Source organism: Pipistrellus hanaki (genome assembly GCF_964339955.1).
Source record: "Pipistrellus hanaki genome assembly, chromosome: 11".
Taxonomy (NCBI): Eukaryota; Metazoa; Chordata; class Mammalia; order Chiroptera; family Vespertilionidae; genus Pipistrellus; species Pipistrellus hanaki.
In genome coordinates this window covers 22,992,342-23,017,480 of record NC_140513.1, presented here as the reverse complement: position 1 = coordinate 23,017,480, position 25,139 = coordinate 22,992,342, and the positions used below count along the sequence as shown (strand labels likewise).

The 25,139-nt window shown below is 48.2% G+C and overlaps 1 protein-coding gene across 5 annotated transcripts in view; it reads right to left on the bottom strand.

Moving 5' to 3' along the window:
• Positions 1 to 25,139, bottom strand: part of LOC311630103 (uncharacterized protein) — a 330,231-nt gene that overhangs the window by 4,827 nt on the left and 300,265 nt on the right. For 4 of the 5 annotated variants that reach the window (XR_014796313.1, XR_014796314.1, XR_014796315.1 and 1 more), the window contains 2 exons: positions 7,674 to 7,816; positions 6,603 to 6,708 (listed from right to left, as the gene is read on the bottom strand). The exons of the other annotated variant lie outside the window; for it this stretch is intronic. The gene's annotated coding sequence lies outside the window, so the exon portion shown is untranslated. The remainder of the gene's footprint in view (positions 1 to 6,602; positions 6,709 to 7,673; positions 7,817 to 25,139) is intronic. 5 annotated transcript variants of the gene reach the window in all.

Genomic DNA, 25,139 nt, shown 5'->3' with positions numbered 1-25,139 from the left:
TGGCTTAGGGTGATGACCAAGCACATTGCTAGGGGACCTGGGCATCTCTGGAGAACAATCCACTGGGAAATGCAAGCACCTGGCTCATGGAAAAGTGGGTGCTATCGTCCTGTACCCCAAGAAAGAGTGCTTATTCTCTAGGATCAGCAGTGTAGCCCTCTTTTCTATATAAAAGTCTCACCCTCTCTTGCTCCTTGCCCCATCTGGGGCCTGAGCCTCTTTGACATTCTTTCCAACATATGACCCAGAAATTTCACCTATGGGTATTTACTGAAAGACAATGAAAACACTAACTCAAAGAGATACATGCACCCCATGTTCATTGCAGTGCCATTTATAATAGCCAAGATATAGAATCAACTTAGGTGTCCATCAACAGATGAATGGTAAAGAAAATGTGCTATATTCATAGGATGGCATAATACACAGCAATAAAAGAAAAATGAAATCTTGCCATTGCAACAGCATGAATGGATCTATAGATTACTATGCTAAGTGAAATAAATCAGACAGAGAAAGACAAATATTATATATGGTTTCACTTATATGTGAAATCAAACAAACAAATGAACACGTAAAACAAAAGCAGACTCATAGAAGGAGACAAAGAAAGGTAAAGGGGAATATTAACAATAATACTGTGATAAGTTTGCACAGTGGCAGATGATTACTAAAATTAGTAGAATGATCAGATTGCAAGGTATAAAAATGCCAAGTCACTATATTGTACATGGAAACTAATATAATGAATACAATATTGTGTGCCAACTATACTTAAACAAACAAACAATTCGTTGCCTTTGATTCTTTTCCTTGAGCTTGTGATTGATGGGTTGTGGGAGATGAAGAGGAGGGGGGAGGCCCTAGGTAATCTTTCTTTATCCCTGCGGGATCACACGGCTTTGGGAATATAGGAAATCAGTTCTCAATGAGCTTCAGAGGTATTGGAGTAGAAGGCAGTCATGCTATAAATTTTTGCCCCACAGGCAAACAGGCCTTGAATAAGCTGTTAGAAGAACAACCAGAACCGATACTGAGAGTGTTTGTGCAGCGTGTGGCCTGGTGTGGCTGTCAATGCTTCCCCTGAGAACAATAACATGGCAGGTCAGCAGTATTTTGGGGCTCCACTTGGGAAAATCCCACCCGTCAGCTAACTCGTGCTGTCCTCTGTTTTGAGTCGAGGGGGAGCAGTGTCATGACAAGGCTCCTGTGTCCATCTGCCAGTTCAGACGAAGGGCCAAATCACAGGGCCAGTAATGCCTCCTGGGCAGAGACATGAGCCCAGCAGCTGTCCCTGCCAGGGCAGCCAGGGCAGCCAGGTCACTACGGGCGGCGTGAGGTCCCCTATGGTCAGAAGGTATCCCAGCTATGGTCAGAGCAAGGCAGGGAACCTGCTCCTGGCCCCTCACAGAGATATGAATCCAGAAATCTGGAAAGGAGGCCATTAAGGCCAGGATGGAGGACACTCCCAGCACCCCCTGTGGCCAGAGGGGTGGATCCTTGGTGTACTCTGGGGACAGGTGGGAACTGAACAGGCTGCAGTCAAAGGAATCCTAGATTGCAGAACATCTCCAAGCTTCATTTTCCTCTTGTGGTGAGTCAGTAAAATGAGATGAGGCATCAAAATGCCCAGTAGATTGAATGATGTTACATGAATCTCAGGCGTTATTTGTCTCAGAAACTTTTGTCTTTAATAGTTTTCATCAACAAGTTGAAAAGAAAAACTTGATTCAGGCCTATCAGCTGTGCAAAAAAAAAAAAAATAAAATAAAAAATAAAAAAAAAAAATAAAGCTGAGAGGCTGGTTGAGACATAGGTAAGGGGGAACCTAAGATTTCAGGGTCTGAAAATCTTATGTTACCCTGCTTTCTCTCCCCTGGGGGCCTCCTCTGCATGACCCTCAGAAAACTCAGTGCCCCTAAAGGAGGACCCTCTCTCAGATCATGTCATCATGGGACTGCTGCCTCTCTCTAGTTCAGGGTTTCTTCATCCGGGCACTGCTGACATCACACACCAGATAATTCTTTGTTGTGGAACTTTCCGGAGCATTGTAGGATGTTTAATAGATGCCAGTAGTGCCACCCCTCCTCTCCTTGTGACAAACAAATGTCCCTGGGGGACCAAATCGCCCCTGGCTGAAACCACTTCTCTAGCTTCATTCTTTGTTCTTTACTGCATTGTATGCAGCTCTGGTCTCATCAAAGTACAGGTGGCTCCGTAAATAAGAAAAGCTTTCCACACCTTTGCATATATGGATTCCCCCATTCCATGCCTTTGCAGCTGCATAAAGTCCTGCTTATCTTTGAAAACTCATGGCAAGCATCCCTTCCTTGAGGGCATTGTCTCTGAGGCTCCCAGATGCCAGGGTCCTCGCAGCTTCTTCTCCTGGAGCCCTGGCTGCATGGTGGGGTTTGTTGTTTGTTTGTTTGTTTGTTTATTTTGCTTGTGATTGTCTCTCCCTCTGGACTACATGCCTCTTGAGGACAAATCCTGGATCTCATTCATCTTTGCTCCCCAGTGCCTAGTGCACGACCTGGCATTGAGATGGACTCAGTAAATCCACGTTGAGTAATATCATTAACTGAATCTACTGGCTGGTCACAGGACCCAACATGCTGGAGTCCAAATGAGAACCTTTTCAGGATCTGAATAAAGCAGAGAGCCTAGTACTCCATCCTCAGGCAGCACAGAGCAATGTCTTCTCTTATGCAGACAAAAGCCAAATTATTAGTATTTTCATCTCCTGGAAGCTAGAGAAATGTAGAGGCTTTTCCTGGGAAAAGCCTCTTTCAGACTCTGCCCTGGAGAAAACACGGACGTGGCTGCCATCGGTAGCACTTTCTCTTTGGAAGATGCCGAGGATGGAAGATGCTGAGGATGGACACTGACCCGAGCCAAACTCTCTGCCTGTGTCCCTCTGGAGAAAGGCACTCTACCAGGTCCTTCTGAAATGCAAATGTGACCCCTCCTGTCCAGGATTGAAGCCCTGCCCTGTAGCTCTCAGCACCCTTGGCTACGGGACTTCCTCCAGCTTTCCCCTCGGCATTGTCAAAACGGGAACAGACTGCGCAGAAGGAACACGTTTGGTGCCGAGCCCGGAGCCAGGGCAGATCCAGACAATCTGCTCCGCTCCTCCCAAGGAGAGCAGAAAGGCTTTTATGACTTGCTGACAACCAAGACAGCCATGGGAAGAATCTCTGGATGACCAAACCTAAGTAAAGTAGGAGACCCACAGAGTACCTAGATGCATCTTGAAAAAGGAAGTGCTTCTGGCTTTAAATGCCCAGGCGTGTGAGTGTGTGAGTGAGTGTGTGTGTGTGTGTGTGTGTGTGTGTGTGTGTTGGAGGATGGTGGTGATGTGCATACACTAAAAGAAAACTCAGGGACTCAATAAAAAGCTGTCAAGTCCAATCGCCACCCAGCACGGCGCCCCCGCCTCCTCTCGGACAGCTTCTGTGACAGGGACCTCTCACTGTTAGTAGCTCTGTCTATGAGAGAGCTTTTGGTTTCTCTGATGGCTTACCCTTTTGTCCTAAGTCCAATTCTTTGTTCCATTGGGAATTGGTCCAATCCTTCCCTGGGGAAGATTTTCAGGGACAATTACTTTGCCACCCAAATCTATTCTTCTGGCTACACAGACCCACTTCTTCCCACTGTCCTCCCCGTGACACAGTTTTGAGTCTCCTCCCTTCCTGATCACCCTTTTCTTGTCACCACAATAGGTAACACAATGCCCCCATTGTCGGAGGTCCTCAGAGAGTGAGTTATTTGGTTTGGACGAGTGTTGCGGAGGGCCTGGCAGTTAGCTCTTCGGCAGCACGCTCTGAAACAGCATGATAGCAAGGTTTCAAGCCCCAGGATGCCGGTCGATTTCAGAGTGTGCACACCGCTGCCCATTCTCTCTGACATTTCTCATCACCTCTGACTTCATCTCTTGACACTTCTCCCCATACCTCCCCGCACCTGTTTGCATGACACCTGCCACAAGACTGGACTTTCTACGCCTCCCCTGAAAGAACTAGACCAAGGAGAGGAAGCCACAGAAGTCAGATCACAGGCAGACACGAGAAGCACCTTCCAATGGCTGTAGTTCACAAAGGGAAGAGTGACACCCCCCCCCCCCCCCTTTTTCCTTTGAATGGCAGGAAGCTCACCACCTGAGACAACTCACTCCACCTTTGACTGGCTTTGACCTAAAATCTGTTCACCTGGATGCCCCAGAGGGCATCTTCTTTTTTTATTGTTGACATTATTACAGATAATCACCATCTCCACCCCTTTGCCCAGCTCCACGCAGCACCCCCCTTCTGGCATTCACCACACTGTCTGTGCCCAATGGCTATGCATAGATGCCTTTGGCTAATCTCTTCACCTTCTTTCATTTAGTTCCCCTACCCTCCTCACTCCCCGCCCCCCCCCCCCCCACATCCCCTATAACCTCAGTCAGTCTGTTCCGTGTATCTATCCATGCCTCTGGTTTTATTTTGTTCATCAGTTTATTTTATTCATTAAATTCCACATGCAAATGAGATCATATGGTATTTGTCTTTCTCTGACTGAATTTTTTTCACTGACACAATACCCTCCAGGTCCCTCCATGCTATTACAACGGGTGAAAGTTCACTTATTTTTTTATTTTTTTATTTTTTTTATACAGCACATAGGGAGGAAACAGAGGTTATTTATTGCTACTGTTCATGACAAAGACTAATACCAATGCTCTGTTGAGTACTACCCTGGGCCAGAACTAGGTTAAGTACTTTATAAATTTAACATAAATGTTGGGTTTCTGAAAATTCCAAATCTCACGGAGTCACAGCCGGAAGGTCCCCTAGAAATCGTTTTACCTAGTCTTTCTGTTTCAGGTCTTAAGCCACCAAGCCTAGCTTGGTCATTAATAGATGAGAACAGAGTCTCCCTAAAGGAGGCCACGGTCACAAAGATTTCCGGACACGTCTGTCTCCCTGAGGTTTCTCAGGAGGCCAGTGCTGTAGGGATGTAGTTTAAGTACTGGCTGCCCCCGAGGTCACCCGGAGAACCTCCTCAGTTAGTCCTTCCCTTCCATCTAGTCCCAAGAGACTGGTCTGAAGAGGGATGCTCTGAGGAGTCTGAAGAAGGGACACGGGGGGTCTTCTCTGGCCACTGAAAGGCAGTGACAGCCTGAGGTCAGCTTCCCTAGAAGCAGAGACTGAGGCAAGCATCAGGCACCGTGGCTTACTGAGGGAGTGCTTTTCAGGAGAAACTGCAGGGGAGGGAGGTGGGGAGACAGGAGAGGGAGGAAAAGGGATGAACGCTAATGTGGTCAAGGGCAGGCTACCCCATACAATATGCGTGAAATGCCAAAAGAAATTTGCATTTCAGATAAACATGAGTAATATTTTTATTACAAATATGTTCACAATTTTATATGGGACATACGTATACCAAAAATGTGTGCTTTGCTCATCTGTAATGTAAATTTAACTGGATAGCCTGCATTTTTATTTTCTAAATCAGGCAACCCAGCTTAGGCTGACCAATCAGCTCTGTTTGCCCCAAACCGAGGAATTTTCTAGGATGTGGGACTTTCTCGGCAAGCAGGATGGTCACCTCAGCTCTGACCTCAGCGAACGCCTAGCCTCGGCCTGATCTTTGGGGTGAAGTGAGCCTGGTGCTCTGGAGCCCAAAGCACTCCGCAGCATTGCCCCCTTGGCGTGAGGGAACTGCCCTTTGGGATCCCTGTGCCATTTGCTCACTGCCTGGCTGGTGGTGGGTGGGTAGGGGTGTGGGGAGAAAGCTGTAACCTCCTGGAGACATAGCCGCTGTCTCCTGAGAGCTATTCCCCTGAGTAAGGGGGCCGCTGTGAGTCACTGACAGGCAAACAGGTCGCACTGACAGCAGCTGGAGGCCGGGTGCCAGAGGGGACGAGGGTGGGACTCCGGAGCAAGCCCTGCACTGTCTATGGCCCTCCAGCCCCAAGGTCCTGCTGGCCCTGCAGGAGAAGGGGTGGGAACTAAGCCTGCCTGCAGCTCCTCTGTCTGGGCCGGGTGTTTGGGGGATCCCAGCACCCAGCAGCCTGGGGGTGCTGCTATGTTCACCGAGCTCACTGAGAGCCCAGGGGAGGGGGACACTATTCTTGACTGGGAAAGAGAGGACCAGAACAGATGTCCCAGAGGGAGCAATACCTGTACCAGGTCCCAAAGACGAGTGGGGATATGGCAAGGGTCAAGGGCAGGGAGGCCAAGTGCCGGTGATGGGGAAGCTGTGGCCAGAGGCACGAGGGTCAGTGGCGTGGGTGTCGTGGTGTGATGCATGGCAATGCCACGTGGCCTCCTCACGCAGTCCCCCAAGGTGCAGTTCCCCGGGACTTGAATTCCTTTTTCTCACAAACCAGGCCCTGCGCCGGGTGAGGCCAGGCCTGGCTGGGCTGCAGATTCTGGGGCAGGTTTTGTCTGGACTGACAAAGCCTCTGGCCCATGCGAAGGGCTGACTGATTTATTCCCTGACCCAAGCTAGCGCTCTGCAAGAGTGCTGGCGGCCCTCCTGACCTGGGGATGCCCGGGCACCTGGGGGACGTCCCAGCTCCTGGCCCAGATTCATGGGAAGACAAGCTTCCTTCTCACCTTTCCAGTATATCCTGAAACCAGAGGCCCCGCGACACTGGCTCCTCTGTCAGCGCTCTGGGATTTCGGCTCTGGCTGCGGCGGGACACCCACACTGCCGAGAAGCCTGAGAAGCCGCTGGGACAAAGGTACAGGGGGGGTCAGCCGGGGAGAGCGATGGGATCCATCCCAGATCAGTGTCCCCATTTCTGGGCCGAACTGGGCCCGGCACTGGTGGGGCTCAGCATCCGAGCCTTCCACCGGCTCTGAGATTTCTTTTCAGTCCATGGCTGAGGGAAACAGGACCACTGCGTCCTTATTTCAACCACTTATTGCTGTGTGTGACCCTGAGCATGTCACTTGGCCTTGCTGAACCGTCTGTCGCATCTGTACGAACGGTAACACGTCAGCACGAGGAACTAGCAGTCTCTAGCATTTGCCAATTTTGGAAGCAGCACTCACATGCACTCTCCTATTTAAACTTCTCTGCAAACTATGGAGGGAGGAGTGGGCAAGGTGGAATTATTATCATCTCTGTTTGAAGAAAGAATAATATATGCAATGTGACGTGCCCGTAAGTCACAGCTGCCAGGCTTCTGGGCTTACTGCTCCTGACTCTGGGACACCACGAGACCATAATCTCTCGTCAGAGGCCCCAGGAAATGACTGAGCCATGGAGATGGGGGCCGGGGAGCCCTTGGTTTCCATGAGTTCTCTGACGCCACAGAGGCCGGGTGGAGGAGGGCCGGCTGTCCTACCAGTGGCCCAGCTTCTGTTTCTACTGCAGTCTGATACCAACCTCAGCACCCGTCCCCTTAGAAATGCAATGGGTGGTTCACTCTGATGCCCCAGTGGGTGGTTCACTCTGGTGGTTCATGCTGATTGTGGAGAGGAATAAAATAAGATTTGACAACAAGGGGTTTTTTTTTGTTTGTTTTTCCTGGGGCTCTGAGGGGAGAAGGGAGCAGTAAGGAAAGTGTGAGATTGGGGGCCAGCATGCAGTTTGCAGTCAGACACATAGACTTAAGCCCCAGGAAAGCCAGGTGGCAGTTCAGTGGCTTTAGGGTGATCACCAGTCCCTCTGGCCCTCACCTCCTCACCTGTAAGATGGGTGCGGGCTGGGCCGCCCAGCCCTGTTGTCAGGGTCCCGCTTTCCACAGCACCCGCATGGTGCTTGACCACAGCGGGCACTTAGCACATGCGGATTCCATGGACTTCTCCTCTCCCTCATGCACCTGTAAGTATGAAATCCCCTGCTATCAAACCCGATAAACTTAATCTGATAAAATTAACGTTTAAGCTAAGAAAAGCCTCAGCGTGAAAATACACACACACACACACACACACACACACACACACACACACAGCTGGAATGCCACAGAGAAGGAAGGCCAGGCTGGGCAGTTCCAGCGTCCCATCCAGACAAACTTGAAGGTCGTAAAGGAGCCTCAGAATTGGGGTGTAAACCCCACACCCCAGCCCTTGGCCACGCTGCCCACCCTGCTTGGTGAGGACGAGGCCCTGGGTGTCCCCAGAACAGCCCTGGCAGCACAGCCTGCCGGGACCTCTCCTTCTGATTTCCTGTTGGGGGAAAAAGGAAGGAAGGAATTGGGAGAAAGGAACGAAAAAAGAGACAAGAGATGATGAAAGGAAGACGGCGGAAGGCAGGGGGAAGGAGAGAGACCTGGTACGAGTGTGAAATCCAAATAATAGACTCAGGATGGTGAGATGCATGTGAACGGAGTGTGACGTGGGCAACCCCCACGAATAGATCTGCCGTTAAAAATAGCCTTTGTCTAAATGTGGAAAAGGGTGTAAATATAGTAGCGGTTTCGGCTTACTACGGAGCGCCCCGGCTCCAAGTAACAGAGGCTTATTATAGGACGCCTGCGTCAGCAGCGGGGAGCAGGAGGGCAGACAGACAACCCCGGGGTGTGGGTACAGTACCCGCCGCGCCCGGGAGGGGTCAGCCAGCCGGCATCTCCCTGTCCCCGGGCGGCGGATGACTCTGAAAGGCTCTCTCAGAACTGGGCTGGGCAGAGAACTAGCCGGGGCTGGGGAAGGAGGGAGGGGAGGAAGGAAGGAGTCGCCCTGCTGTAAAGAATCTGGGGAGGATTGTCTTGGAAACGCTGCTCATTTTCATCTGGAGCGTAACCCAGCCGCCAGGCCATGGTCCAGCGGGCTGCTGGCTCCTGGTCCCTGTAGGAAGCTTTTAAAGGAACCTCAAGGAACCACCAGCTTGTGGATAATCCAGTTTCCTCAGCCCTGCGCTCAAGGGACAGAACTCTGAAGAAACCTCTGGAAAGTGCCAGAAAGGAGTGTGATTCAAGTCTTAACAACAACAACAACAACAAAAAAGGACTGGGTTTTCAGCTCCACGCCTCTGGCAAGGAGTAGGTCTGCAGGGTGTGGTGGCTGGATGGCTAGTGGACAGCTGGCTGAGGCCGAGGCTGAGGCGGCTGCTTTCCTGGTCTAAAGCACAACCCCGGGGAACAGAACTGCTCTGGGAGCACATGGTCTCCATTCTCTTGATACAGGTGCCTGTGTCCAGGCTAAGACCTGCTTGGCTGCGTGTGTCTCATCCAGTCCTTTAGGGGGCTCTCATTATTCTCCTCATCTGTCACCCCTTAATCCAAGTCATCTCTGCTCCTGCTTACTACATATTCCTACATATATCACATTCTCTCTCTCTCTCTCTCTCTCTCTCTCTCTCTCTCTCTCTCTCTCTCTCTTTCACACACACACACACACACACACACACACACACACACACAGAAACACACCCAGTATCCAGCTAGAAGTCTGAGGCTCATTTCTGGCAATAGCACTCATCCTTGCTTTGTTTCTCTCTGGCCCCTCGCTCCCATTGCCAGGCTGTGGCCCGCGGGCTCCTTCGTTTCGTTTTTTAACCTTCAGCTTGTCCCCTGGATCTCAGACAGACCCGGTTCCTCCATGTGGATCTTCCACTCCTGGCTCTTCTCAGACAGGTTGGGGGCTTGCTCTCTGGTTGTTCTGCCAGCTTGGGTGACCAACCCACGATTGAGCTCTGTCCCAGGACTGACGCCCTGATCATCTCTCACCCACAGCACTGGGATGTACTGGGGAGTGGTTTTGTCCTTCTGCTCCTTCCCAGCATCAGCCCTAGAGACCACCTCTCCAAAATGCAGGCCCAAAGTGTCCCTGTTCCACTCAGAATGCCAGCATTGGCTCCCCGTGGCCTATAGGAAAAACTACAGGCTTTGGAAGGCCCTGGCTTGCCCCCTATCTGCTTTTCTAGCTATGCCTCTTGCTACTCCATACCATGTAGTCTACCCAGAGACTCTGGAAATGAGCTCCTGTCCCCTGGGCATATCCCCCATTTGTGCCTGTGCCAGGGACCCGGCCATTTCCTTAGACCCTTCTCCAAATCTCTGCACCTGGAAATCCTACCCACCTTTCCAAGCCCCAGCCCCAGAAAGCCACGCCTCTTCTGGGACACTTTTTTGGATCATTTTTCCCACAACCACCACCTCCTTCTTCATGCCCACCCCGAATCCTAAGTCACTTTTGTATACTTGGGAGATGGATCAAGAGGCCAAGCACCATGTCTGGGTGAGGTGCCCTTACATGTGCTCTGACAGAGCCGTATGTCTCTCTCCTAGGTGCTTACCACTGGGTGTTGGAGCTGTCTGGTCAATCACTGACCTCCTCAATGGACTATGACTCTTAGGCCAGGATCTGGACCACCTTGTTCACATCGTCTCCCCAGTGCCTAGCACAGTGCCTGGCTTATTGCACCAAATAAAACAGGCCTCCAGGGCTCTCTGTTTCTGTTATGGAATAAATGGATGTGTCTCCTCCAAATTTATATGTTGAAACCCTAATCCCCAATGTGCTAATATCTGGAGATGGAGCCTTTGGGATGTAGTTAGGGAGGAGCCTACACGATAGGATTAGTGCTCTGATAAGAAGAGCTGGGGATAGCCTCACCCTCTGCCTTCTCTCCCAGCCACCTGAGGACATAGCAAGGAGACTGCACATTCGGAAGAGGCCTCTCACCAGCACCCTGATCTTGGACCTCCAGCCTCCAGAACTATGAGAAATAAGTGACAGTTATGTAAGCCACTAACCGAAGGCCTTGGTTATTGCAAACCAAGACAGCTTCCTGACCTTGTACAGATGTTCCCATCCATTTCCAGGATCTGCTGTTGATCACCAACTCTGCCAGAAGTCCCTGATATAAATGTGAGGACCACCCAGATCCAGCCTGAGATGCTGAGCCTGGAGTCAGGAGGACTGGGTGAGAGTCTCGCCTCCACCTCTTCCTAGCTGTCTGCCACTGGGCACATCACTTTACCTCTCTGAACGGTTTCCTCGCTGTGAAAAGGGGTGGCACCGCTCGCTGTGTGGGGTTGCTCGGAGAATTAAGTGAGAGAGTAGAGCGGAAAGCATCTGGCAAATTGCACAGTGCTCTCCGCATATCGAGGCCATGCGTACAGCCCTCACCCACTTACGGCTGTGCTCTGGAAACCTGCCCAGACACCAGCGATGCTGACTCCAGCTGCCATTTGGGCCCACAAGAATATCCTAGAAAGTACTTTTGCCACCTCTTTGCATTAACAGCTTGAAATCTCCAGACACTTCCGATGACCAGAACCCCCTTTCACTACACGGTGGTTTTCTTCCTCAAAATTCTAACAAAGAAAACAGGCTTTTGAACGGCAGTCAGAACTGGCAGAAGTCGGACTCTCATTGTGAACCGAGGAAGGAGGTTGCGAAAGGAAATGGGAAGAAAGTGAATCTGCTGATAGCAGGCTGGTGCTCTTCCAGGTAAGTCTACCTGCCCTGGCCGCGAGTGGCCCTCCTGGGCGTGGCTGGGCCTGCAGGCTCCCAGGGCACACTCTGGGATACCCAGCACCTGAGCAGATCCTATCTTCTGCCCAGAGAGTTAATACAGGGAGAGAGCTGGGCTCTAGGTTGAGCACAGCCCAGTTCCCATCTCTGTCCTGTCCCCTTCCTGACAGACTAAACTCCACCAAGTCTCCTTACCTCTTAGAGCTTCAGTTCTTCATCTGTAAAATGGGGATCGTTTTGATAAGACCCCAAACCGAATGTGACCCTTTATGAAATCTCAAGCATAGTACCTGTGCTCAGTAAATAGGAATTGAGACTGATTTTACTTTTATGTTTTTAGAAGGTGAAGGGATTAAACAAAAAGCATATATACATAACACACAGACACAGACAACGGTGTAGTGACAGCCCAAAGGTAAGAGGGGAGGGGGGTAGGTGAGGTGGGGGGGCAAAGGGGAGAAAAGTGGGGACAGAAAGAGCCTTTGCTTGGGGAGATGGACATATGACGCAGTATGCAGATGATGTTTTGTTGAGCTGTACACTTGAAACGTATGGTTTTGCAAACCAATGTCACCCCAATAAATTCAACAAAAAACAAAGATGCCTAAATTCATGAGTTAAAATGATAATGAATAAAATCATCATAAAAAGAGACGGATTTTAAATCAATGTCTCCAGACTAGTGTTTCATACTGCAGGGAACAAACAAAGACAAACAAAATGATTCAGAAAACTAAAGTGTTGGATTAGATTATTTTTTTTTAACACCTCCCAAATAGGTTAAAACAAACTCCACAGGGCAGGCTGAAAAACTCGCCACAGTAGCAAGGATTTAGGGGAAGGACAAGGAGAGGGATCTCCTGTAGGATTATACCAGAGAATCAGAGCCTCAAATTGCTTAGAATCTTCAAAATCTGTGTCATAGACTATTATGCAGAAACATTTCTAGCTAGGAAGTAATAGATGTTTCCACATGACATACTAATAAAATTATATTGGGGTAGATCTGGAAGCATTTCTCTTTATCAGTCACTGCTCTGTAATCCATCTATACTTCTCTATGTATATATCCTTCCTCTGTCTTAATTTTTCTTAGACATGCACACATATGTGGTTTCATGCAACAAACAGTCATATGAATAGGTGGAATGGGGGTGTGGTGGAGAGGACAAGTGCTCAGATTTTGAAGAAAAACATTCCCTCTATAATACATGACTTTGCCTTGTATTAGCTGAGTGGCTTGTTGGGGAAAATGTATACGCCGAAAAGGATAATACCTCGACACACTATTATCTACCTCCAAGATGAGAGATATTGTGTGTAAAATGCTTAGCATAGTGCCAATGGAACTATTGTATAAATTGACATACACATACATATAAATGCTCATCCACACATGCAAATATACCCACTCACATGCATGCACACTGGCAAATAAGCGTGCATACCTATTCATGTGTGCATTCAAATACAGATGGAGACACAGGGCTTCTGGACCTTTGCTGTATAATGAACTCAAGAAATATCGTATTGAGCTGAGAGGTCATTGAGCCTGAGTTCCCAACTGTACTGGGTGAGAAGACTGTGGGTTTGGGGTACAAGGCCCCTGGAGTGGAGGTGTGGGGCTGAGACCAAGCACCTGATGTGGGTACCCAACTGAAAGATGTCAGGATCGGGTAGGTGTGGTAGCCATGAGAATGGACCTTGCAGATAGGGAGCCACATTGAGCAAGGAGCCCAGCTGCTGTGCACTCATAGCTACGGCCACACTTCCTGTGGGCGGTTCCAAGCTAATCAGTGACAGAGATGTTAAGGCACACCTCTCTGCAAGAGACAGGGGTGCTTCTCTGCAGGTGACTTTGGCTTGAGGACTCCCTGACAGCCTTGCTGAATCTTCCTAGGGCCCAAGACAGTCTAGGACGCTCTGCTCAACCGTCCCTCCCTTCTGTCTGAGACTTGCACTGTGTGGTATAATGGCTCTCCTGGCTACTTCCAGCTCTCTCCTCATATTCTCTCAGGTGTTTCCCAGAGTAAAATCCACATGTGCTTAACCTTGTCTTGCTATCTGCTCCTAAAACCATAGGGGGGTGTGGGTTCCCAGATCACAGAGAAGTCCCCAGGAGCCCAGAGGAGAGAGCACAGATTAGTATTCCCATCAGGCCTGCTGTACCCCATTTACCCTGCACAGCCACACCACCTGGTGGTGCTGATTAGCTTCCCTGTAAGGTGAGGAGCCCAAGGTCTAGGAAGCTCTAAGACTTGCCCAAGGTCATAGGATCTGAAAGTAGCAGAGACTGGTCAGGAACCCAGACTTCCTGACCCCAAGTCCCTATTCATTTTTGCTCTATGCTGCCCACTGAGCGCCTTACCAAGAGCATCCACAAACATGATATCATACCCTCAATTTCCCCGTGATGAGAGTGAGTTCACATAACCCCCACCGCCCCCTCCACACCTTCACAAATGAGCAGTGCACATTCAGGAAGGCCAGGTCAACTGCCCAAGGTCACTCCGTCAGCAGGTGTCAGGGCAGGAATTATAGTCCAGGGCCTCCTAACTCAGGGCCACATCCCTAGGTCCCCCTTCCCAGACACTGTAGTCCCTGCACAAAAACTGGGAGGTTGCCTGCTCTCCCTTCCACTCCCCACAGATTCCCATTTTTCCTCTCTTTCTGGGAACACAGCCTCAGGGTGAGGGAGGGCCTGGCTGTGCCTGGTACACAGCAGCCCGGGGTCCGGCCTGACTGTGGGGAGAGGCTCCTGCTTCCACCATTGGAAATGCGCCCGCTGAGCCGCCTTCCTTCTTGCTTGAAAGTGCTCTAGAGTTTCTGTGTTCACAATGCATTTCTTTGGAAGCCTGCCCTCCGAGGGTTGCCATGGTGACTATTTTGATACTGCATGCTAGAAAAAGCCGAGGCACCTGCTGGTCACACCACCAAAACTTGTCTCTCTGAAAAATCAGCAGATGGCATTTGTCAGAAATGCCTACTTCTTGATTAATTTGGGAACACGAGGAGTGTGCTGCGGTGCTGATCCCCTTTAACCTGGCTGTGTTGGCGTTTCGGGGAAGATATGGAATCGCTGTGCCCCAACCCCTCGAGCTGTCTTTATAGTGGTGGGTTATTCAGTTTTCCCAGAGAAGTTACGGAGTTGGGTGATTTGCATTCTAGTTGACGAAAACAAGAGGAAGACCATGATGTCATGTTCCTATTAAGAGAAGTTGAAATTTCAGGGCTGGTTCCGGAAAAACCCACACCTTCCTTCTAGTAACTTTCATGAATTCTCAAACACGCCTCAGGTTGATTCTAGCTTTTAATTAGCACCGAGTGCCCCCCCTTACCTTTCCCTCCCCCCAAAAATCCTGAGTTTGATTTGAATCCATCTCTACCACCTATTTACCGTGACCTTGGACCAATCCTTCAGCCCATCAAAACCTCAGTTTCCTCATTTGCAAAATAGTGATAATATTTCTCTCAAGAGATTGTAATAAGGATTAAATGGACTATTAGTGTTATCACTATTATCATTTTTTATTAGCTAGAATTTAATTTAGGCATGGAGGGACGGATCAATCTGTATGCTCATGCAGTTTTACATATGACTGTGTCTATGAAAAGAAATCAGTGAATTTCACTTTCTCACTCTAGGCAGTGATATCACAGCTGATACATTAAAAAGTCCCTCGGATTTCTGGTTGCACGTGTGCAGAGTGTCTGTAACTCGTTATCTCATCCTGCTTTTCTAGGAACTTGTTTTCCCCCAAATCTCACATCCTGGCTTGCAGTTTGCAATACTATGTGTTCCCAGTGTCACTTAGCAATGCATTGTAGTTGTGAGCTGGTTCCCTAAGCATACAAGTCTTCATTTGGGGCTAGTGCATTCAAAATCAGTTATGTAGTTTTCCAACCTTCTTTCACCTAAAGGGTCTCTATGGAGAATGAGTCTGGTTCCATGAGGAGGCCTGATCAGTGAGGGCTGGCAAGACCTAAGTGATCACGCTCCCCTCCTGTGGTTGGGCCAGACATTGCTAATCAATCATAGCATTCTTCCACGGAGCCTCTGAAGGGCCTGAGAACCTTTATGAAGATAGTGCTCAAAAGCAGCCACTGCAAATTCATCAGACTTAGCACAGGAAAGGGAGAGAAATCTGTTCATTGGCCAAGGTGTAGGGGAAAGAAACCTGGACTGGAAAGCAGAAAAGCTAATGTTGATCTCATTCTGTCGTTAACTATTCTATGTGAACTTGGACTAATCATTTCTTCTCTGAGGCTTAGTTTCCATATTTGAAATGAGCTGAAAAGAAAAGAGAGAGAGAGAGAGAGAGAGAGAGAGAGAGAGAGAGAGAGAGAGAGAGAGAGAGAAAGGAATAATCTTTAATTCCTTCTAGTTCTAAAAGTCTCCATGCTCCCCCACCATCTATTTCCCCCACCTCACACCACATGCACACAAACCTCCTGTCAGATGAGCTTCCGGCACCCAATGCAGGCTCTGATCTGCTTTATTTTTATTTTTTCTTGGAACTTGTCCAAATGATCAGATTTTATCAAACATCCTGGGGTGGCTGAGTGCTGAATAAAACATTATCAGATACTTAGAATTACCAAATCGTAGCATTTTCTAGCTGCAAGTCACCTCAGAGTACACTGAGCTGAATCCTTCATATTAAAGACTAGAGGCCCAGTGCATGACATTGTGCACTGGAGGCAGGTCCCTCAGCTTGGCCTGCGCCCTCTCACAATCTGAGACCTCTCAGGAGATGTCCACCTGCCAGCGTAGGCCTGCTTCCTGCAAGGAGTGGGCCTAAGCTAGCAGGCAGATATCCCCCGAGGAATCCTTAGCACTGCCTCAGAGGCAGGAGAGGCTCCCACCACTGCCGCAATGCTTGCCAGCTGTGAGCCCAGCTTCTGGCTGAGCAGTGCTTCCCCTGTGGGAGTGCACTGACCACCAAGGGGCACCTTATGCATTGAGCATCTGTCCCCTGGTGGTCAGTGCGCATCATAGTGACTGTTCAGTAGCATCATTCACTGTTTAGTCGATTTGCATATTAGCCTTTTATTATATAGGATGAGGTCACTAGAATGAGAGAGATTCTGTGACTTCCCTGAGGTCACTCAGCATGTTAGCTAGTTGATCTGGTCTCCATTTGGGGATCCATCAGGTCTGAGACCAGGTTGGTCCTTGGGTCATGTCACCTGGACTCCACCAATCAGATGTGCCCTGAAAGGATTCAGTTCAGAAGTGAAATAGGGTGGGGGGTGGGGTGAGGGTGGTGGTGGTGGCTCAGAACCTATGCTTTCACCAGAGCGTCAGTGGAGGTATGCAGCTTCAGGAGTAGCAGAGCCTGAGGTTCCAAGTGTTCAATGCTCAGTGTGTTTGGTGCAAGCCATGGTGTCTATGCCCAGGAGTGTTGCCAGTATGTGTGTGTCTGTGGGGATGAGGGACACTCTTCAATTATATCTCAATTCATGGCATTTTCCTGGGTGGCTATCTTTACTGTACACTCTTTCACTGTCTTGGAGATTTTGTGAACTATAGAGAATTTTTTTAATAAATTCTCTCTCCATCGATATGAGCTAGGTTGGGTTCTGTTGTTTATACCAAGGGTCCTGGCTGGTGCACCAACCCTTGAAGGGAAAGGAAATTTTAAATATACATGCCACTTTTCTGACACTTGTTAATCCTCTTCCTTCTCCTCCGCCCTCCTGCCTTCCCTCTGTCATGCCTGTCAACTCATCAAGGCAGCTCATCATCGAAGCATTGTGGGACTTGTGAGAAGGATATGTTGGATCTAAATTCCCACAAAATGACACTGATTGTTTGAAAATGCTTACAAAGAGGCACTGCTCCTCAATGGGGAGGGGTAAGAATCTCAAGGATTTATGAAAGCTGCTAAGGGTTGGGTCAAGGAGGGTACAGATGTCCTTTAATTATGTCCTTTAAAATTTATCATATACATGATAAATATATATGTATATATAAAGACCTCTGTACTGATAAAAAAAAATATCCTGGAGAGAATATCTCTGCACCTCGCTCATCACCCCAGGTAGAGAAACACTGATTTGTTAGAATTCCTCCAAAGTGTGCTTAAGGCTGTGTACCCCTTTTCCTGCCACCTTTCACACCATCATCTAAGAGAAGATGGTGACACAATGGCTCCAAGATGAGACAAGATGACAACTGCATGGGTGAAGACTTCTTACTGTGGGATCCTGTGAGTTGGGAATAAGATGTGAGACTTGTGAAGCATTAAGGATGGAGCTGCAAACTAGGAACTGAATAAGCATGAGCTGAGAACAGCAAAGAGGCTGTGGAGATGGGAACGCTCCCTTATGGCCTCATCCCAGCTCATTCTCCCCCTTCCCCACAGTCTGTGAGGTTATGAAGATATGGCTTCCCTGTGCAACATCAGTATTTCCTACAACTAGCAACCCGTGGAACTCATTCATTCCACAAACATTTACTGATCAGTATTTGTATGAATGGTTGGGGGTACTGATGGCATTAGGATGTAATCGTATTCTGTTTATCTTCAGAGATATAGATGGGCCTGATGAGTGAGAGTGTGTATACTGGAGCACAGCTAGCTGGCTGTATGGGTTCCAATCCCTGCGTTAATTGGGCAAATTGCTTAACCACTCTGTGCCTCAGTTTCTTCATATGTAAAATAGAGAAAATCTTAGTTCTTACCACATAGAGTTGATATGAAATTAAATAGTTAATACATGTAAAGGTTTAAACTAGTGTCTGTCATGTAATAAGTCTTCATTAAATATTAGCTCTTATTAATGTAAGTAAGCCCACCCTATGAAAGAGAGAGAGAGAGAGAGAGAGAGAGAGAGAGAGAGAGAGAGAGAGGGAGAGACTGAGATATTGGCAATTGTGCAAGACATTCCTTTCAAACTGCATATGCTTCCAAGATATGCAAGGTGGAATCTTGAAGTGTATTGATTAGGTATGGATTTTCCCTTATGAACAAACATACTGTAGAAACTAACCCCTATGTAAGAATAACCCCACTACATCATTATCAGCAGTAGTAGCAATATTAGTAGCAGCAGCAAATACTTACTGAGCACATACACAATTTGGCTAAAAGGCTAAGTATTTTTAAGCTAAGTGTTATTGAACTGATTAATTTAATTCACATGGTAATTGGTATTCTAATGATTCCCATTTGCAGATGAGGAAAAGAAAGAATAGAGCAGGAAAGCAAATGTCCAAAGTTACAGCGGAGACATGGCCAGGTGAGAGAGGTAAACTCAGGTTTTGTACATGCAGATTCTGAGCCTTGGCCAATTAAGCTATTCTGTCCTTGGGAAACTCACAGGGGGCAGCTGGCAATTTTAAACAAACTGTCACAATGGGTTGGAAAAGAGCTGGAAGAGGTGACACTGTAATTAAGCTTTTCGCAAACCTGTTCTCTGCCTCCACTCTCTTGTTGGTGCCTAGATGGCAGAAACCAGATCTTAAAATCTTGGTTTGCCTTGCAGCAGCGAGGTGCTTGGTAAATATTGCTGGGGAGCTTGTTTCAGAGTGAGATGTAACAACTCTTTCAGGCGGGTCTGCGTCTGAGCTAATATTTCCCTAGTGTGGATTACACACCCTGAGGGCATGTTATTGTTTCTGAAACCGGAGCCAGAAAAGACAGTCCCTGTTTAAGGATGTAGGAATGCTCAAGTAGAAGGATGTTTATGGCAGGCACATTTGCTTCGTGTGGGCTCCTCTGGTTTCTGGGTCATTTACAACTGGCTACCTTGGACTCATATGTTCCAAAACGTTCCTGGCTGTTCTGTTTCCCTGAGTCATGAGTTGGAAATGCAAAGTGAAAAGGCAGACTGTATCTTGGCAATGAATTACATCATTTTGTATGTAAGAGTGAGCTATGCATCCACATGACCCCTCCCGCAGTCCGCATGCTCCCGCCTCTGCTCGGGCACACAGGGGAAGCGCGATCCCCACCACCATTCATTCCATCTTTCAGATGTTCTAAGCTAAGGTCCTGTTGCTGCCCAGCTACAGCTACAGCTGCTTTCACTCATCCTACCTCTCCAACCCAGGGCCGTGCAAGCACCATTCCTTCGCCTCATAACAGCCCTTCAGAGATGAGATATTCCCTCTGCCATACTCACGGTTCCTTTAACTGACTGTGAATGAGTATTATTTCCATTCCCCTCCCAAACCTGTTCAGCTGAAGTGGATGTGAGTGGGAGGCCCAGCAGTGAATGTGGGACTCTAGATATGGTTTAACTAGCCCAGTGAACCTGAACCAAGCCCTGTAAAACAGCAGTGTTGTTTCTGCAGCCACACCCTGTCTTTGCCGCACCTTGAATGTACAGTGAGCTGGATGCCACTGTTCTTTCTCTTGCGATTGCTGTCAAGGCAGATGCTGTGTCCACAGTAAGCGAGCACCAATCCCAGGACTCCGATCGCCAGAGGGAAACTGCCCTGAGTGGGGAAATAAGAAGCCAAGCCTCTTCTCCTTGCACAGGTGCTTGGGGGTCCAGACTGGATTCATGTGATGAGAAACAGAGCCCAGGGAACAGGCAGATGAAGAAGGCCTGGAGAAAGAAGGCCGGGGCCAGGAGCACACTGTTTCACCTATAAAGTAGAGGTGCCTACACTTCTGCTCCCCAGGAGGAGACATGGCCAGGTCAAGTGGCACAGAGCATAAATAGCCGGGTGACCAAGAAACAGCATCTGATATCCAGAAAGCAGGATCAATCTATTTACACTTTTACCACAGCCTCTCTTTTTTAAATTTTCCTTTTTAAATACAGTTTACAGTCAATATTATTGTATATTAGTTTCAGGTGTACCACCTCATGGTTAGACAGTCGTATACTTTACAAAATGATTCCCCTGGTATTTTAAGAATCCACGTGGCACCACACGTAGTTATTACAATATTATTGACTAAACTCCCTATGCTGTATTTTACCGGAAGTCTCTTGGGCAAAATGAAGAGATTTCACTGAGTGAATCACGACAAAATTCTCCTCTGCCCGTGTGTCTCCCCAACATTGGGCATGCTTTGATAGCTGCACCGCTGTCCCCATATGGAAGCCCCCTTCACCCTTCTCTCTCTCCCAACCTGTAAGCCACGCCTCAGACTGAGAGGAGGCTCCAGCAGGAGAGAACCAAACTCTTGTTTCCCTGTGTGCTTTATTGCCTCTGCCTTCATCTCTGTTCACATTTGCTCCATTCTTCCAAGAGTTTCTTAAAAAGCTTTCAAAGACATATAAGATGCATGTTTTGGTGCTAAAAGACCGTGCTTGTAAAGCAGGGCTCATTTACTTTAGCAAGATAAAACTTCTGCCTCCTCCTACCCTTGATTCACACTGTAGGAGCCTGTAGGAGCTTCATTGGGATGGGGAGTAAGAGTGGAACAAACAACAAAGCCTGGGTTCAAATTCAATGCAGCCACTTGCTACCTACACGATCCTACACAAGTCATTTAATCTGTGAGCCTCCATTTCACCACCTGCAAAATGAGATGACATACCTACCAAGGAAAGATTCCATGGGTTGATGAATGCAAGGCATCTAGTATGTGGCTGGAAACAAGATTCCCCTTCCAAAGCAAGTCACGGTCAGTCAACAACATTGTGCTGGGGCCTGGGGAATGTGCTCACATGTTTTAGGCTGAGTCTGTTTCCTGGGAAAATTCCTGGCACAGGAGAGATAAGACAGGCATGGCAATGCCTCTACAGGAAGTGGAGCATGCTGAGAGGGCAGCACAGGGCTGTGAGAGAGACAAGGGGCTAGGCAGAGCCTGGGAGGCTCCCAGGAAAGGTGAGATTTGAATGGGTTCCTTCTGGATGGCCAGATTTGGCGAAAAAGGGAAACAGAGGAGAGGAAAGATGGTGCCTATAGAGTAGGGGTGTCGAACTCAATCAGAGAAGGGGCCAAAATCTAAAATCCAGCCTAAATCACGGGCTGAATGGTTTACTGAACAGTCATAAACTGACAATGTCATAAACTGACAGCGGAGTGCAGTGATGACAGCATGGTGCGGGCCACATTGCAAGGCCTAGCGGGCTGGATTTGGCCCGCGGGCCTTGTGTTTGACACATGTGCAGAGGAAGAGTTGTCACATAGAATCAGCAGGTGGTAGGGCTGGAAAGCAGATGGAAGGTGGGTATAGTTGATTAAGGACTAACTTGTTTGTCCCAGCGTTAGAGTGACAAACAGATCCTCTAAATGGACTTCTCCTCATGCTCACAGGGTAGGAGCAAAAACTAGTCTAGGAAGATGTAATGTTTATTCTCATTCCCCCCAAGATGAAGGGGGGGAGAAGCAGAAGGATCACAAGGCAGAGAAGGGGCGCTGTTTCTCACTCCTCCAGTGGGTTTTGTGTGATAACGTCAATGGAAGATGGAGATAGTCTGACAGCCTGTGGGTCCCCTGCATCCTCTCACTCACACTAACAGGATCCTGCTTGGGTATCCTAGCTTCAGGATGTCTTAGAGGGATGGTCAGCAGCTCTTCTCCTTTACGGAGCCAGCTGGTGTATCTCTAACTTTTATTAACAATCATCTCCAAGCCTGGATGATTTGGGCAAGAGTGAACATCAGTTCACTAAAAACATGTATCTGAAAGCCAGACACTTTTACCATTTCAAGCACAGCATTGGCTCCTACATATAAACTCCTGATGGTATCTGTCATCTTTATATTGAAAGCCTTCTTGCTTCAAACACTTCAGGATAGTGGCATCTGCTTAAGGACTCCATGTTTCCCAGAAAGGATTTCCGCAGGATTATTACCAAGATGTATGTATGAAGGCCAGGTTCAGGCAGCTAGAGGGTCTTTCTGTAGGTCCAAAAGAAGGTATGTGAGATGTGGGGTGGGAAAAAAAGGCCCAGGCAGGAGAAGAGAGCAGGAGCAGAAAGACCACGGAGGAGAGGCCTGGAGCATACAGTAATTACCCAGAGGAAAGGTGGGGTCTGGATCAGGCAGGGGGCAGAAGAGAGGATAGACTCAAGAAATAAAGGACAGACCATGAATCTAAAGAGGCGACACAGGCGCCAGCCATGGGGAAAGTCCTTAGGGAGAAGGTAGGCTACCTCTTCAATGGCCGTGAGATGAGGGTACTCCCTCCCAGTCCCTCTGTTTTCTTTGTGCAGAAGGAGAGGCCATTCTCTGGGTTAAGATGCTGGGGCAGAGGTGTCTGAGGGCCTCAGGTGAAACACCTGGATGGGGTGGAGGCCGGAGCCACAGGGCAGGAACCAACACTAGGGACTCTAGTAGGAGAGGCTGTCCCTCTTCACACTCCCCTAGAAAAAAAGTGCTAAGTGTAGATGATCAACTAGACACGAAGGGAAGAGCCTGGGATGCGCTGGCAGGTTAGCTTCAGGAGGCTGCTGGAAAGGAATGGATATGAAACACCCAGCAAGGAATTGAGCTCAGTGTCAATTTTCCACGTCCTTCCTTTTTCCCATGTCAGAGGGGTTTCCAATTTTACAATGTCTGAGCTGGAAAGGACCATGTCACCAAATCCTCACGTTTGCCACAGGGACGAGAAGCAAGGACATTAAGGAATGACGGGCTTCCCACGCACAGGGTCACACAAGAACGCTAGGGAAGGACACTTATTCCTGGAGAGGGACCAGGGTGACCTTCTCAGGGAGGCTCACTAACCCAGACACAGGAAAGAGATCCAGGATTTCTGAGGACTCTCACCACAGGCTGGAGCAGCCACTGGACTCGGCGGATCAGCGTCAGCCACTGCCCACGCAGCCTGCCTCACTCAGCACGTTACTGTCTCCCTCCCTCCTTCACCCCCGAGCCCTGGCTCTCTGCTGGGCTTCTCCCACATGCACAGACACACTCCCACACTGGCTTTGAGCCCTGGTCGCCCCTGGGAATGGTCTTACGGGGCGGAAAGCTCTTAGGATACTTTACTAGGATGAAAATCTCATTGTGGAAAATCTCCCCAGGCTCCAACCGCTGACTCATCCCTTGAGCCTTGTCCAGGAAATCAGTTTCCAAGATTGCACAAACTCACATGCAGAACAGCTATCAATATGTTCGCATTTGTATCCATGTCAATCTCTGTTCCTTATTCCTTGATATAATGAGTTATCTAATTATGGTGACATCTGTTGAGGAGGAATCTAGCTTCCCTCTCCCCACTCGGAACCCAGTACAGGGCTCTTTTGGGGGAGATGGCATGCTATGGGGTTTGTGGGGGAGAGGCAGGACCCCATCAGGAATCCGCCGTGGCTGCCACATGGCTTTTGTTATTCCCAGCAGCCAGCTATGCCGGATCCCCAGCACCATCTGAGGGGCAGGCGGACCCACAGAATGAGCTGATATTAGAGCTGTAGACTCACTCACTGTCCACAGGTCTCTGTATTTCCAGCCCAGGCTGATTGCATCGTCAAGACAGAAGGTAGAACAACATGTGCTGGTTGCTTCACCATTGTGCAGTAAGTAACACATAAGCTTTATTTTAATCCAGAGATGAGTTTACATTGGTTAAGCACCATGTGACCTGGGAATTAATATCTACAAATCCTCCTCCTGCGTGTCAGCATTCATTTCTTCAAGCCAGATTTTAAGACTTAGTGAACATTCATTCAACAAATATTTATGGAGCACCTACTATGCACTGGGGGTGGGGAGGGGAACTGAGATAAATAAACACCCAGTGATATAAATGATAGCCACGCAGGAAGATGGTGCCCAAGGCCTGAAGATGGCAGGCACACTTAGAAGACAGCGCCATCTGGTCCAGGACTCCCCTTTCGTCATAGTCCCAAGGTGTCTTTAGAAACCATAGAGTCTTCACTTCTCATGTTGAACTTCACCCTCCCCCCCAAAACAAAACAAAACAAAACAAACAAAAAAAGACTCGCAATGGCACAGCCCAATAGGCCAAACCAAAGACTCAGCCATGTCAGTGACTTCCCAGGGAACCTGATTCCTTTTTCTGGTGCTTCCCTTTGTTCCCTTCCCGGGAGAACTCTGATCAGGTTTACTCGTATTTTTAGGCTTCCTGTGTTTTGGGGGGTAAAGATGGCTTCTGTACATACGTCTAACAGAATTTCTCTTTGCGATGTGCAAGTCCTAAGGAAGGTGAGGAAACAGAGGACTCACCTCCCACACAGGCCCTCACTACATATGATAAGATCTTCCTCTCAGCCCCAGCACTGTGTCTTCTGAAGTATTTTTTCAATTAAAAAAATTCTTCCACTCATTTTTCTAGGAAATTCCTAATGGTGTAGTCACCAAAAACTAAGAGTCGAGAGAACATAGTGATCCTAATCATAGAACTGTAGGGCTAAAATAGGACCTTGAAGATCATCTAACCAAATCTCTTCATGTTTCAGATGGGAAGATCATCTAAAACAGTTGGGTTTTGCAACTCTGCAATTTCAAAATGCTGCAGGGTTTGCTCATGCTCCTTCTGTACTCAGATGCTTAGCTTCCTGCTATTGGCCACATAGTTTTCCCCCTATTTAAAGATCAAAGTATCCTTAAATATAATTAATACTCTGTTTATATCATAATTAAATTCCATCTCACAGTTTGTATTCTTTCATTCAATTAATCATTTGTTGATTCATTCTACAAATATTTATTGTAGAAAGGCTCCACTCTATTATAAAAAATAAGACAGACAAATAGCTTTAATATACAACAGTAACAATAACAATAATAATAATAGCAATTATTGATTATATCAAGCTCACTGTATTCCAGGTACTAGTCTAAGCTTAT